General features: G+C 40.9%; 1 protein-coding gene across 7 annotated transcripts in view; it reads left to right on the top strand.

Moving 5' to 3' along the window:
• ENOX1 (ecto-NOX disulfide-thiol exchanger 1) overlaps nucleotides 1-14,379 on the top strand; it is a 512,379-nt gene that overhangs the window by 214,417 nt on the left and 283,583 nt on the right. For 2 of the 7 annotated variants that reach the window (XM_074378219.1, XM_074378217.1), the window contains one exon: nucleotides 633-677. The exons of the other annotated variants lie outside the window; for them this stretch is intronic. The gene's annotated coding sequence lies outside the window, so the exon portion shown is untranslated. The remainder of the gene's footprint in view (nucleotides 1-632; nucleotides 678-14,379) is intronic. 7 annotated transcript variants of the gene reach the window in all.

Below are 14,379 nucleotides of genomic sequence, written 5' to 3' on the forward strand. Positions count from 1 at the left end.
TCATTTGTATTTATGTTTTGAATAGTGTTTTCCATACAATAGTAGAAAATTCATTTTTCTACTTGTAATTGTATTTGGCCAAGACCTTTCAGTCTAATTATATGTCAAATATTAACATTCTTAGTAGTGGTACAAATTTTGGCTCCTATGGAGATGAACTGGCTAATCTAAATGGTACCCAGTGATATTAGTTAACGCAATTTCTTCTAACAGAAAGTAACAGTGACTTTTCATTAGCTGAGTTTAAAGAAATGTAATCACTGCATTAACACTCTAATAACTTTAGATCCTAAATTATGCTAATTTGATTTTAATGATTTAGCAAATTCCTGTTTGTTCTTAAAGATTTAAAAATAGCCAGGGGTACCATAGCTTAGGCAGTTTTGTTTAATGTTATTGTCGCTGTAGCTACCCCCTTTTAACTTTTAATCATTCTCAACCTGGTTGATTCCGCACACCACTTAGGGCTAATGTGGAAAGATAACTCTTTTCAAATTCTGATGATGCCTTATGTCTGCACAGGAGAGATTTCTGCTGGTTGGCATTCCACCATAGCCATTTTCTAAGCCAGGCAATTTTCATTTCTTAGCTTCACTTGTATGAAGAGCTCCAGCTGAGGTTATGTTTTACAGGTCGGCTCGGCAGGGTCAGTCCCGGGTGGCTTCCTATCAGAAGTGGTAAGTCAGAAATAATTGAATGGCACCACCTTTCCTTTGTGCGGCTTTGATTCTTTGGGAGAAATTTTACTCTTTCTGTCTATCACAAAGTAAATCCCTGCAACATCTTGTCTACTCTGATTATATACTTCAGTTCCTAACAATATCTGCGTCAAGCTTGTTACCTCCATTGAATCAGGTGATTTATGGGAGCTGATAGGTATTGTTGGAAATGCTATGAACATAGGATGCTTTGTTTAGTTACTTCCTGTCTCTTCCAACGTAGCCTTCGCTCACATGCCACAGGAAGTATTAGGTGAATATTAAAACGTACACAGGAGAGTTGTCCTCACTTCAGTAATTGATTCCGAGGGATCCTGAGTCAGAGGCATTCTTGGCACCTAAACTTCAGCTACTCCAGGTTGGACAGCTTAGTGTGACAGCTGCATTACTTGTTTGTTTGTTGTTTTCATAGTTGTACAAACGATTGTTAGAATATTGGCTTTTTTAATTGAGTGGTCGCTGGAGATACTCAGCCTGGGATCAAACTCAGCTCCTCTCCTTCTAGCAGTAGTATTGTGCACTGCTAGTAATGATACTCGCAGTGTTATTGGTGTTGTTGAAGCCAGCTAGCCACTTTCCGTCAATGTCTTTTTCTGTAAAATGGGGATAACAGGATTCCTCCAAGGACTGAATGAGCTAACATGCACAGAATACTTAAGACAAACAGGAAATTTTAACATACATGAACTGCTGTTGTTGTTAGTAGAACTGTAATTCTTTATTTAGGTCAGCACACAACAATGGTACAGAATTCTCCCCCCCCCCCACCAAGTTTTGTATCAAGCAACCTGAAGTGCCACATTAAGATACTAACTAATATATATAAAATAGAGAAACAGCAAGTTTATACTGTATAGCACAGGAAACTATATTCAATATCTTATAGTAACTTACGTTCATGTATGACTGAAGGATTATGCTGTACACCAGAAATGGAAACAACACTGTAAACTGACTATACTTTTATATATATATAGTTTGGGAGGAGTCAGGTTGTGCATACGCTACCCTCATTAAAACCTTTTTCAAGTATAAGAGAACATGATATTGCTCAGACTTAAAAATAAGGAAGGGAGAATGGGGGAGTCAGAGAACAAGAAAGAGATACTGGCAAACATGGAAGTTCCCAAATTAAAAAAAAAAAAAATTCAGTGGAGGGGGTGAATAATAGGATGAAAATGCTGAGTGCCAAAATAGTAATTTGGGAAGTTAAGGCACTCCTACCGAAGTGCAAAGCAATGGGACAGAAGAATGAAAACATGAGCAAAATGTGGGTCATGGAAAATCAATCTGAGAGGTCAAACAGTTATTGACTGGGAGTTCTAGAAGGGAGCAGAGAAAATAGATAAGAAAGTAATCAAAGAAATTATCAGAGAAATAGCAGAAGATAATTTCTCTAAGTTGAAAATAGACTTGTGTCTTGAGATTAAATGGTTTGGCCAAATTCTAGCACAATGAAAGGAAAACAAAGTACATCTAAGTGCATCTTGATGAAATTTCAGAACTTCTAGGAAAGGAGAAAGAAAAAGTTCTGTTCTCACAGATGAAAAAGAAAGTTATGTAAGAAAGAGAACATTATGTGAGCAGACTTCTTTTCACCACCCTGGATTCTTCAATACAATGACATATAAAGCTCTTAAATTGTCATGGAAAATTACATTAAGCCCAGAAATCACAGACATGAAGGTGTAATAAAGATATTTTTCAAGGTGCAAAACCTTCTATAAAAAATAACTTACAGATCTACCACAACAAAATTAAAAGCGAAACGAATGATAACATTTTAAAAGTGGACAGCAAAATATTCAAACTTGTAACAATGATAGAATTTTATTTTAAAATAACAGTGAACAAATTTTTATCCAATAGATTGATAATATTCAGTGTTGGCGAATATGGGAAATAAGTACTCTCACATATGCACTTTAGGTGACATTATGATAATTTAGTCCTGTCATCTTGGAAGGTAGTGTGGCAGCGTATTTTACTATTTAATAGCTACATTCCATTGGATCTAACAATTCTACATGTCTACAGTAAGACAACAGGCCTATGTATAGAACAGTATGTGCTAGATATACTGGGGGTACATCATGCGAGGGACGGAACCAGGGGATTGGGCAAAGAGCATCATCTCAGTAATCTTCTGTGCTGTTTACGTGACGGTGACGTAAGTAATTAAGTGCCCAAGAATTCAGAAGGAGAAAGGGTCCTGAATTCTGTCAGAGGCTATGTCAACAAAAAGGAGATTAAGCCTGATTTACTTTTATAGGAAACAAACTCGATCAACAGAGAGAAGGTGGAGCTGAATCTTCTCCAAATTCACATGAGTCAAAACATTCAGTTTTGAGCCGACATCAAGCTTGGGAAGTTTCAACCCCAAAGGAAGCCCTTTGGGAAAATTACGACAGAGTGAAAATTGGATTATAATGGAAGTTTATCTACTCTATAATTTTATGGTTTTCCAAATAGTGTATCATCTCACTTTACATTGTGTTTACGTAATTAGATGTTTGAAATATGGAAAACAATATTTAGAAGAAAGCAAAAACATAGACTTAATGAGCCTCCAAAAGCATAAACCGAAAAGAGAAATTCAGGTGTCTTTATATTCTAATCATACAGATCATATTTCTGATGTAGAAAGTTAGGTGCCTCTCTTTACTGCCATCACTCAGATTCTTTTTTTTTTTTTTAATTGAAATACCATCAGTTACAATGTGTCAGTTTCTGGCATACAGCACAATGTTCCATTCATGCATATACACACATATATTCGTTTTCATATTCTTTTTCATTAAAGGTTATTACAAGATATTGAATATAGTTCCCTGTGCTATACAGAAGAAACTTTTTTAAAATCTATTTTCATATATAGTGGCTAACATTTGTAAATCTCAAACACTCAGATTCTTTATCACATATATCTATTTTTTCTTTTTGCAAGATGCGTCCGACTAAATTCACTGACAGAGGATAAAACCAGAAAGGTAGATTGTTTCTAGGTTTCTTCCCAGCTGGACTGAAACTAGCTATGTCATAAACTCTACTTGTATAAAAGGGTTGAGAAATGGGGGTCTCGAAATCAATATAAAAAAAATACCAAGCTGATTTTCCTTTCCTTAAGTAGCATACAGTAGAATTTTTAGAGGAGAGAAACTCCATAACTGGGGTTTATGGGGATAAATAGAGAATTGAGCGTAGGAGAGTGTGATGGTTGTGAAGTGACCACACCTCTCCCGGGAGCTGTGACATCACGGCTGTGGAGCACCCAGCAGAGGGCCTGGCACACAATACCCCGCTGGTCCTAACTAATATTATTTAGATTATTAATTTATTTAACAAACTTTTATTGCATGTCTGCTCTGTGTCACGCACGGTGTGTGAGGCACTCAGGGGTGGGCCTTTGGGAGGGGAAGAGGCCTGAGGTTGAGGGAGGTGGTCTCGCCCCGCCATTTACTTGAGAGCAAATAACTTCCAAGTTAAGAAGAAAGTAAAGTAAGCTGTGCTGTAACTGGATGCTTTTCTGCTCTAGGACTTCGCACTGGTGCCCCTGCACCGCAGCACCTTTCAGTTAGGGTGAGCAGGGAGGGAGAGAGAAACTGCATATGAACATAATTTATTTGAGACTCAAAAAGAACTTTACATTCAAAATGTTCTGCTAACCACTGCTTTACTTTGCTTTCCCGTGGCCTCCTAGTTCAAAGAACATTAAAATCTTATTTTTTTTCAGTATTTTAGAAAACCCTGCCTTTCTTTTATTACAGAGCTTTTGAAAAGCTCATTTAGAAACTTACGTGCTTTAAAATTTTTTTCATCTTTTTTTTGAGGCCAGGATAAAAGAGTGAAAATAATGGGTAAAAAACAAAGGCTTTCAAGTGCAAGATGTAGAGGTTTTAATTAAAGGATGATGAAAAAGTGACTAGTCCTCCAAATCTTTAATAAAGCTAGTTAATTCCCCTCTAACGCTGTGGGAATTATGCTCTAGTGAGCTGGGACATTTTATTCATAATCAGGCAACATTATGTGCTTTTAATTAACATTTGTACTTCCGTTTATCGGCCACTATTGAAAGAAAAGTGGTACCAAGATACCAAATAGTATCCTACCTTGTTTCTTAATCATCTTTAAAAAACTTCAGGCATCAAGTCTGCACGGAGCATTGTTTGCTGAGAATTGCATGGATCGAAGTAACAGGCCCATCTCTCTTCTCTAGAAGTGCACCATCCGGTATAAATTATGGTCAGGTTAAGAGGACACCCATCAATCCAAGGAATTAAAACTACGTATTATTCAGCAGCCCGTTGAATGAGAGAAAATATTTGCAAATCACGTATCTGATAAGGGATTAATATCCAGAATATATAAAGAACTACAACTCAGAAATAACAGCAACAACAACAACAAAAACCCAATTTAATAAATGGGCAAAGGACTTAAATAGACGTGCAGATGGCCAACAAGTATAATAAAAGAAGCTCAGTATTAACAGTCATTAGGGAAATGCAAATCAAAACTACAGTGAGATATCTCCAACCCTTTAAAATGGCTACTATCAAAAAGGAAAAAAAAGAAACAGAAAATAACAAGACTTGATGAGAATGTGAAGAAATGGAACACTTGGCTGGTAGGAATAAAATGATGCAGCCACTATGAAAACAGTATGACAATTGCTCAAAAAAGGAATAATAGATTTACGAGATGATCCATCAATTTTACTTCTCGGTATGTATCCAAAAGAATTAAAAGCAGAGTTTCAAAGAGGTATTTGTATATCCATGTTCATAGCAACATTTCCTACAATAACCAAAAAGTGGAGGCAACCCAATTATCCATCTATGGATGAACAGATAAACAAAATGTGCTATATATGCACAATGCAATATTACTCAGCCTTAAAAAGGAAGGAAATTCTGACCATGCTACAACATGGATAAACCTTGAGGACATTATACCAAATGAATTAAACCAGTCATTAAAAAAATACTGCATAATTTCACTTATACAAGACACTTAGAATAGTCAAATTCATAGAAGCAGAGTGTAGAATGGTGGTTTCCAGGGGCTGGAGGTAGGTGAATCAGGGGGCTAGTTTTGCACATTGAGAAGAGTTCTGTAGGTGGATGGTGGTGATGGTTGCACAACAGTATCGATGTACTTAATGCTGCTGAATTATATAGTTGAACATTGTTAAAATAGACATAATATTATGTCTCTTTTACCACAATTAAAATTTTTAAATATATATCTATATGCATTATTTCACATTAAATGTAAAAGGAGAGTTGATGAAATGAGGATTTTAAGAACAAAGTCAAATTTTTTCTTCTTCCCTTTCTTCCTTCCTAATTGAACACCTTCTAAGTGCCCTATGTCCAGAATACTGTGTCAAAAACAAAATTACTCTTCAGAACTCATGTTGCTGTAGAATCATGAGAGGAGAACCAGACAATAGCATATCAACTAATGCATATATGTTGGAATTTCAGGCGGTGAGGTTATGAAAAGAAATAATAAAGCAGGGTGAAGAGAGAAATGGAAGCACTGGTTTAAATAAGGTGGTCAGGTAAGTCCTCTCTGACAGGATGTCATTTGAACAGAAACGTGAATGAAAAGAAAGGCTTACCTGTGCAGATATCTGAGGGGAGCTCTTCCAGGGAGAGGAACCAGCATGTCCAAGGGCCCAGAAGCTGGAACGTGCCTGCTGTGTTTGAGGACAGCACGGGGCCCAGGTCGCCGGGGCAGAGCGAGTGGGGCAAGGAGGGCGGCAGCCGTATTTCATGGTCATGACAGGACTCGGGCTGAGGAGGATGTGAGGTGAGCAGACTCGAGAACTAGTCCAAAGATTTGACCTCAACACAGAGGTGCGTGGTGGAATCAGCGGGGACCCAGACAGGAACACTGTCCAGGGTAGGGGACAAGAGATGGGAGCCTGAAGGTGAATATGCTTGTCAGTGAAAGGAATTAGGGAACCAGGAATCACTGGGGCTTTCGTCAATTAATGAGAGAAATGTCTCTTTGGAGACCATGGGGTGAGAACTTAACCCTGATCACAGTTGGGTTTTCAGATGTCATTATCAAAGCAAGGAGTTAGGGAGAAGGCGTGCGGTTAACTGAAGAGGTCTGAGGGCTGGAACAGCGCGAGGAAGGCAACTGGGGGACTCAGGTCGTCTCCAGATGCTTGGACTGTGGCTGGAGCTGTGGAGGAAGGAAAGGAAGGGACCGGTTCCGCAGGTACCGTGAAGGAAGAAAGGGTGCCGAATGCTTGGTTAGAACCTCTGTGTTGGATGAAGAAGAAGGATGGATTAAATGAAAAGTTAAAGTTAGGACCTTCTCATTGACTGAGTTTGTTGTGTGCCACACCGACCTGCTTGTGAACCCCTCCTCAAGAAGGAGAATCTGGTGACTGAATTGACTACATTTTCTGGACTAATTATGTCAAATGATGGCATTGGTTGATGGCTGATGCTTGATGGTTAGATTTACCTTCTCTGGAACCAGAGTGATATCTTGGAGATCAGGTGGTTCTGTCATCCTCCCGTGTAGGGGACCTCAGAGGCTACCCGGAGGGTGGAGTGGGGAGGGTGTCTGAGAGGAGGCTCACGGGACAGGGTCCCTGGTCACTTCTACCAGAGCAGCTCTGGGTCTGTCAAAAGATTTGTTTCCTTGAGAGATTCTCCTTGAACACAGCTTAACGGGGAAGAGAGGGGTTAAAAAGTCACTGATCTTGTTTGTCACATGAGAAAACAGTGACTGTGCGAACAAGTGATGTCCTCTGCTCTAGTACCCCCTGCTGCCATCCTCCTTCTCCTGTTCTCCTCTTTCCCACTTTTACAGTTGGTGCAGATTTTCAAAGGGATTCCTCCTTGGACTCTTACCACCAGTGTCTGCAGGGGTTGGAGCAGATCTGGTAAACCACCACTTAAAAAATAAGAACCCAGGTTTCCTGCCTTCCTCCTCTTGTCTCTTAGAAATAGACCTTATTTCCTGAGAGCCTCATCCAGCATAGGGCCAAGGAACTTGGCTTTTTGGTACACACCTCAGATGTTGCTTTTGTAGGTAGCCCTGAGGCCACGTTTTGAGAATAACCAAACTTGATTTTTTGTAAAGGAACCACCCTTCCAGGGTGTAGGTTAGGAATTATTGAACTTTATGGATAAAAAAAACAGGATGTTCTGCTACTGTGATGCGGTTAAGACCCAAATTCTGTGTTCTTCCCACAAAACCATTCCTTCCCAAATGCAGGTCTACAAAGCAGTGCTTTTCGGTGTTTGTATTTTTTATATGACCTGTATGAAATGAGGAAATTGTAGGACAGTGTTGTGTTTTTTTTTTTATCAAGAGTCTCTGTTTATTCTGAGATTCTTTTATACTAAATGTTTTTAGTAGCAGAATATCCCTTCTTTCATGACATGGTGGTAATTGTTTGTAGTAGTTTTTTTTAATGGCATAAAATCCACAAATCTGGATGCCAAAGCACTAAAAGCCCAGCGTGTCCACCTGAAAAGGAAGCGCCAGGCAAACAGTGGAACGCTGCCTTCCAGGTCTCCCCGGGCCCCATCCTGGGTGCCCGGCGGGTTCCGCAGAGCACTCTTTGAGGATCACTGAGGTGGTGGACCGTGTACCAGACAAAGAGTTGTGAGACCGAGATTCCAGTCTTGTCTCCATCGTGAATAGCTGTGTGACTTCAGTAAACCACTTCGCTTCTCTGGGCCCATATCACCATCTAAGATTCTCTGTGCTTAGGGATAAACTTTTGTATTTTGAAGTAAGGGGATTATTAAAATGGATTAGAGGTTATTTTCCTTCATTATGAGTAATTCATCAGCTCTACCATATTTGTATGAAACAACTAATACAATTTTTTACTAAGCCCAGTCCACGGAAAGCTCATTAAGCCAACACCGGCTTACCCAGGGTGGTGGTTAATTCAAAGCAACCGCTATTCCCTAGTAATCTGGATCTCTGTGGTTTAGTAGTAAAATATTGAATTATCTGAATCTCGTTAATGCAAGACTCATTTTCTTCAATTTCCCTATTCTTAAATAGAGTTTTCCCTTCTAATTCAAGAACCGTGATGTATGTGCCATCGAGCATCTGCCTCTGACTTCTCAGAAGGTGGACTCACCTTGATAGCCAAGATCCCACACCAAGGATCTAGTCCACAAATAAACTGTCAGATACTTAATTTGATTCTCTTCGTAACTCTATACTAATCAGTCTCTGTGGTATCTTATAAATACTTAAATGCCACATCAGCTTTAAAATTCACGTATCATTTGGGGGCAACTCTCTTGCCTTGTAGCACTAATTTTTTCGTGTATCTGACAAGCGCGTAACGCGCTCACTCTGTCTGCGGAACTGAGCGAGGCCTTGAGGACTTAGTCCCAGACCTCAGGAAGCTCCCAGTCCAGTGGAGGAGTCAGTCTTACAAATAAATGATTAAAGTACAGTCTAAATGCAGTATTGGGCAATTCACATTTTCAGCCTTTACACTCGAACTTCTGTTCGTGTCTGTTCCAAGCAGTGGACTCGCAGGGCGAAGCTGTCTTTCCGTGTAGGCTGGGACTTGCGGTCAGAGAGGTCATGGGTGCACTTAGCCCCCTTGAGAACCTGCCGAGGCTGTTCAGGCCTTCCCGGTCTCTGTTGTCCTTCCTTTTTAGGATTAAATTCCTTTTTAGGAGGAGGGACACAAGAGTGGCCTCGTAGGACCCAGGGACGAAGAGCTGCTTTGGTACCGAAGGACTTGTATGCAAAACGTGAGGGGAAAGGGGGAGACTGCAGCTTTCCCCGTGGGGGTGAGGGTAGTCACTGGCCTCTTAGGAGGGAGAACTTGGACACAGTCCCTCCTGTGGGAGCCGGACTGCCCGACCAGCATCAGTTGTTAAGCAAACTAGGCTGAGCCTCTGGCATCAGTCTTTGGGCAATCCTGACCACTTCTCCCAGCAGGCCTCTCATATCCTGCACAGTCTGCATCATCACATGGGCTTGTATCCAAATAATGTCTTCTAAGGGTGGATCTCTCACTGTTCCAAAATTAAAACTAAATATTTTATTATTCAGTTGTTCATGTCAGTAAATCATTGCAGTTTATTAATTTGTGCCTTTCATAATGTACCTATAAAATACAGAATTCAATTACTCTCTTATACAAAAACAAACAAACAAACAAACAAACCTTGTTTGCAGACACAAGAGGTCAGTGTACCTCATGCAGAGAATCTGGACAAAAGTCAAATTTTACTGACTTTTTCACATAGTCCCAAAACAGCGTGGGCCAGAGCGCATTCTTCTGGAGTTTGGAGAACTGGGGTGTGTTCTCAGGCACCCGCATCTTCAGGAAATCTGTTTCCAGTAAAGTATACGGAAAGGAAAGAGGGAGGGGCACTCTTAGGTAGGAACTTCTAAGAATTTGCGAAAAACTTGGTGTGATACAAACTTTGTATGTGTACTTTACCGGAAACAGTTTTCTTTCCTTCCCTCCTTCCCTCCCTTTAGCTAAACTAGGAAGAATCATGTTGCTTGCGTGAGGGGGATGACTATTAAAACATGGCCCTACTAGTTTGATTCCTTTTTGCTTTTACTTGGACTAGGGGTAGTAGGGGTGAGAGGCTGGGAGGGACCTTGACATCCTGGGACGCCATGTTCCTCCCCTCTCTGGACTCCTGGGGTAATTATTGTAGATTGTATATATTTTGCATTTGACTCTATGTTGGAATGTTTGTTATTTGTCAGTCTTCCCTTGCAGTTTTGTGGTTCCATAAGTTCGGGAATCTTAAGCAAACACATCTCCCACACTGAGCAGTGTACTGTTGCTCATGTAGTTGGGGGATCAGTGAGTGGGGTGACAGAGAGAGAGCAGGGTCTTCTGATGGAGACCCACCTTCTCTCCTCATTTGCTAGCCCAGGCTAATTTCAGATAGCCAAATCTTCCAGATGGTCAGCTGTGTTTCTTTACCATGAGATATTTGACATCAGATTCTATTTTTAAAAACACAGCATCTGATAGGCGTAATCATGACCTATGGTGGCTAATCACTCTTAATTGATTCCCTGGACTCCAAATGTCTGCATGAACATCCCTGCCCCTCCACCCGGTTCAGCTGAGCCCCATTCAGTCCCTCCTGGCCTCCCCTGGCGCGGCCCAGTTGTAAGGAGTACTTGCATCACAGTGCAGCCCGCTCAGCGGCAGGGCCAAAGGGCGTGGCAGCCTCTTCACACACTGCACCCTCCCCGGCCTCCTCCCCTGCGTCATTCCCTGAACACAGTGTGTTCTCCTGGGCACCAAGGACACAAGAGTTTTTGGACTCAAGTCAGGGTTTGGGCCCCAACCCTGCCCTTTATAAGCTTCATGACCTTGGACAAATTACTCTCTTAGCCTCACTTCTGTCATCTATTAAAATGAAGATAATCAGACCTACGTCACAGGGTTGTAGGAGTTACATAAGGTGACCAGTAAGTGATGCTCTTCCCTCCCTCCCCCTCGGCTGGTATGATTGCGTGTGGAGGAGAGGGAATGACTGTGCATTTTTCTATAGCGTAATTAGTAGGCAGAGGCTTTCTGTTTCAACTCTCTGTAGTCATATCACATTTTTTGGAAAGTACAGATGATCCCCTGTTGAACTTACAGAGACGATTCTAAACCCTCTGCAGATAATGAAGAAGAAGAAAAAAAGTGTAGGTTTCAGCCTTGCAGAAAGTCACTTCAGCCTCATTTTGATGAAAGTTTATGGCACTGTGTTAATATCTTGTAATGTGTCTGTGAAAAGGGATGTCATAGTCTAGAATTCTTATGCTAGATCTTTAAAACTAAACTTCTAAAGAATGGGGCTCTTGAGTTTATGGAGTTAAATGCAGTTGAGATTAACTTTGCAGAAGCACGAAGCACTGCCATGTTTTATGGTCGTGCCCTTCACCCCTTAACGTGGCCCGTTTTAATTGCACATCTTCTGAGGTGTTTGCTAAAGCAGTTGGCCACTTGGCACTCAGCTGTGTTGATTTTAGCAGCCTTGCTTTTGCCAGGTCACTTTTTTCTTTTTTTATTCAGTTATAAATGTGCCACACTGACAAGTTTTCCGCAGCTTAAATTATTTATTAACTGTCTTAGTTTAATACTTTTTTTTTTCAATCCTGAAGTCTACTGCCAGGGTGAGTTCATGAAAGGATTGCTTTTAAAGAGTGATGGTCACTGCAGGTGATGGTCAGGGACCCGAGCGAGGCTGCTGCCATGTTGCTGTGGTCCCTGACACAGCTTGCACTGTCTGCCAGGGGATATGGGCAGACTGACATGAACTCATCACAGTCTCAGCTAATTAGAGGCAGATCATGGAGGGTGTGTGGAAGGGCATTTCAGGTGCTGGGAACAGTCTGAGCTGAAGCACAGAGGCAGGAAATGGGAAGAAACGGTCCAAGTGGTGGCCCAGTAGGCTTAGTGGCCAGAGAATCTGTTTCCTATTAGGCAGATACATTTTTTTTCCAAGCCAGCACATTCTGTAGGTGGGTGGGTCAGAGGTGGCATATAGGGTGGATGGCAAAAGTGGGGGAAACATACACATGAGTTCAATAATGCTATTGAACTGAATTGCACTGAGTTGAATCTGTTGCAATTGAATATGAATTAATATGCATCTCAGTTGCCTTGCCAATACCTTGGGGAAACATTTGCGCACGGATTCCTAACCGAAAGACCTCACATGGCTATTTGCATACTTGAAACTAGTCCCCAGGCTTTTCGTGTTCTCCACCTATGCTCTCTTTAGGCCCCCAAGTCTTTCGTATACTATGAAAAGGAATTAAGATTTGACACGGATTCCCGACTGGGGGAGGAGAGAGTTTTGTCCTGTGCTGCCCAGAATCACTAATTTCAATCTTAAATTTAACAAAAGAATGTTGAAATGAATGGAGATTCCACTTGATTGTGTTTTCTATAATTTACTTATAAATTCCTCAGTGTAGACACAGTGCAGTGTGTGTGTTATATTTGAATTAATCTACATCAATGATGGAAAGCTAATATCTGAAGCCCCTAATCGAGAATATTCAGTTCAGGGTGTTTTGCTAGTGTCTGAAAGATTCATGAGATGGTTACCATGAATGCTTCAGTGATCTTTGTATCTAATCAAAAAGGAGGATTTAGAATTGTTCCCCCAGTGGTGCAATGAATGGGTTCAAGATTTTGTGGATTCCATACTGATGCATGAATAAACATTTTTTAAGAATCTAGTGAAACAAATGTAGGAAACTCAGTTGCCTTTTGAACCACAGGTTTATAGCTCTGGCCATTTTCTATGCAAGACTGCCCTTAACTAACTAAAAGAGTTAGCTAAATGTTGCATTAGAATATCATGACATCTGTCTGCCCTGAACTCCATCCAAAATGATGTTGGAACCTCAAAAAGAAGAGAGAGAGAGGGATTTTTCATGGAACTGATTACATAACTGTTTTTGTGCATTTTGCCAAGAGATGTTTGCGTTTGTGGCCGAATTTGGTAGCAAGATTGTGGGAGAGGAAGACCCACAGTCTCACCTATCAAAAGAAATCTAATATCCACGAATGACCAAATTGGCTCGGATCAGTTCTCAAAACCAACCGCCCGAGAATGAACTGAAAGAAGCGGGCAGGGAATTTAAAGGAGAGGAAGCCTTATTGACATGGTCGATGAGTTAGTTCTTCTTGGTGAGGAATGCACTGTTGAGATTGGTTTTGCTTGTGGGCCACTCTCTGATTGGGCATCAGTGCTCCCTGACTTATCCCATGGGATCCATTTCGAAGAAATCATAGTTCAGTTTTTGACCATGGGGCAGAGCAGAGGTAATTAGCCCACGTTAGAGTCCATCAAGCCTACAGCCACGGCAGAGGGCACTAACTCTTGAACTTTTGTTCATATTTCATAAAGTAATGGGTTTCCCAGAACTGTGTGTTTCAAGTGAAACTTGTGGGGACCTGAAGACTCGAGGGCATCTCCCTTAAATCACCAGGCCAAAAGCTTCATAAACATATTTTCCACTGTAAAATATAATTGTGAGGTACAGTGTATAGTCTTTTTTTTTTTTTTTCAATCTGAAATACGCTGTTTATTTGTGTGGCAATCTGAGCTCTCCATCACCGCATTAGCATAATGGCTTTGGCTTGTTTTCGTCTTAGGGTATTGTTTAGAAAGAAAAATTAATACAGTCTGTTTCTACTAATCACAAATTCCATTTTGTATTTCTTTGATATACTTTCTTTGATGTGAGGGAAAAGACTAAATCTCTTTTAAAGGGAGAAAAACGTCCGTGAGTCTGCTTAGCGTGTCTGCAATCTCAAGAATTTAGTAAGCTGCGCAAGATGGGGGAGCTAATTCTCTGTATTTGGGGCTGGTTTGCTTGTTTGAAGAATTTAATTACAACTCGGGTGGCTTTCTAGGCATGCAAAGTATTCTTACCCTAACACTGTAGAACATTTTGCAACTATCCTGTTTGATTTACTAGGCCGCTGAGAGACAAGTTAGATGAAACACCAGCCAGACTTTTCTAGAAGCAGGAGCCAGAGAACCAATTCCTCTCCATTGTTTCCTGCATCCTTCTTGTGCTAAAGAATTTTGTTTGCCCCAGATGGCTTCAGCGGTCATTGCAGAGCAGGGAAACTTGATCCTTCAGTAGCCTGGAGAGCCGAGCTCTC

This window comes from Camelus bactrianus, chromosome 14 (assembly GCF_048773025.1).
Source record: "Camelus bactrianus isolate YW-2024 breed Bactrian camel chromosome 14, ASM4877302v1, whole genome shotgun sequence".
NCBI lineage: Eukaryota > Metazoa > Chordata > Mammalia > Artiodactyla > Camelidae > Camelus > Camelus bactrianus.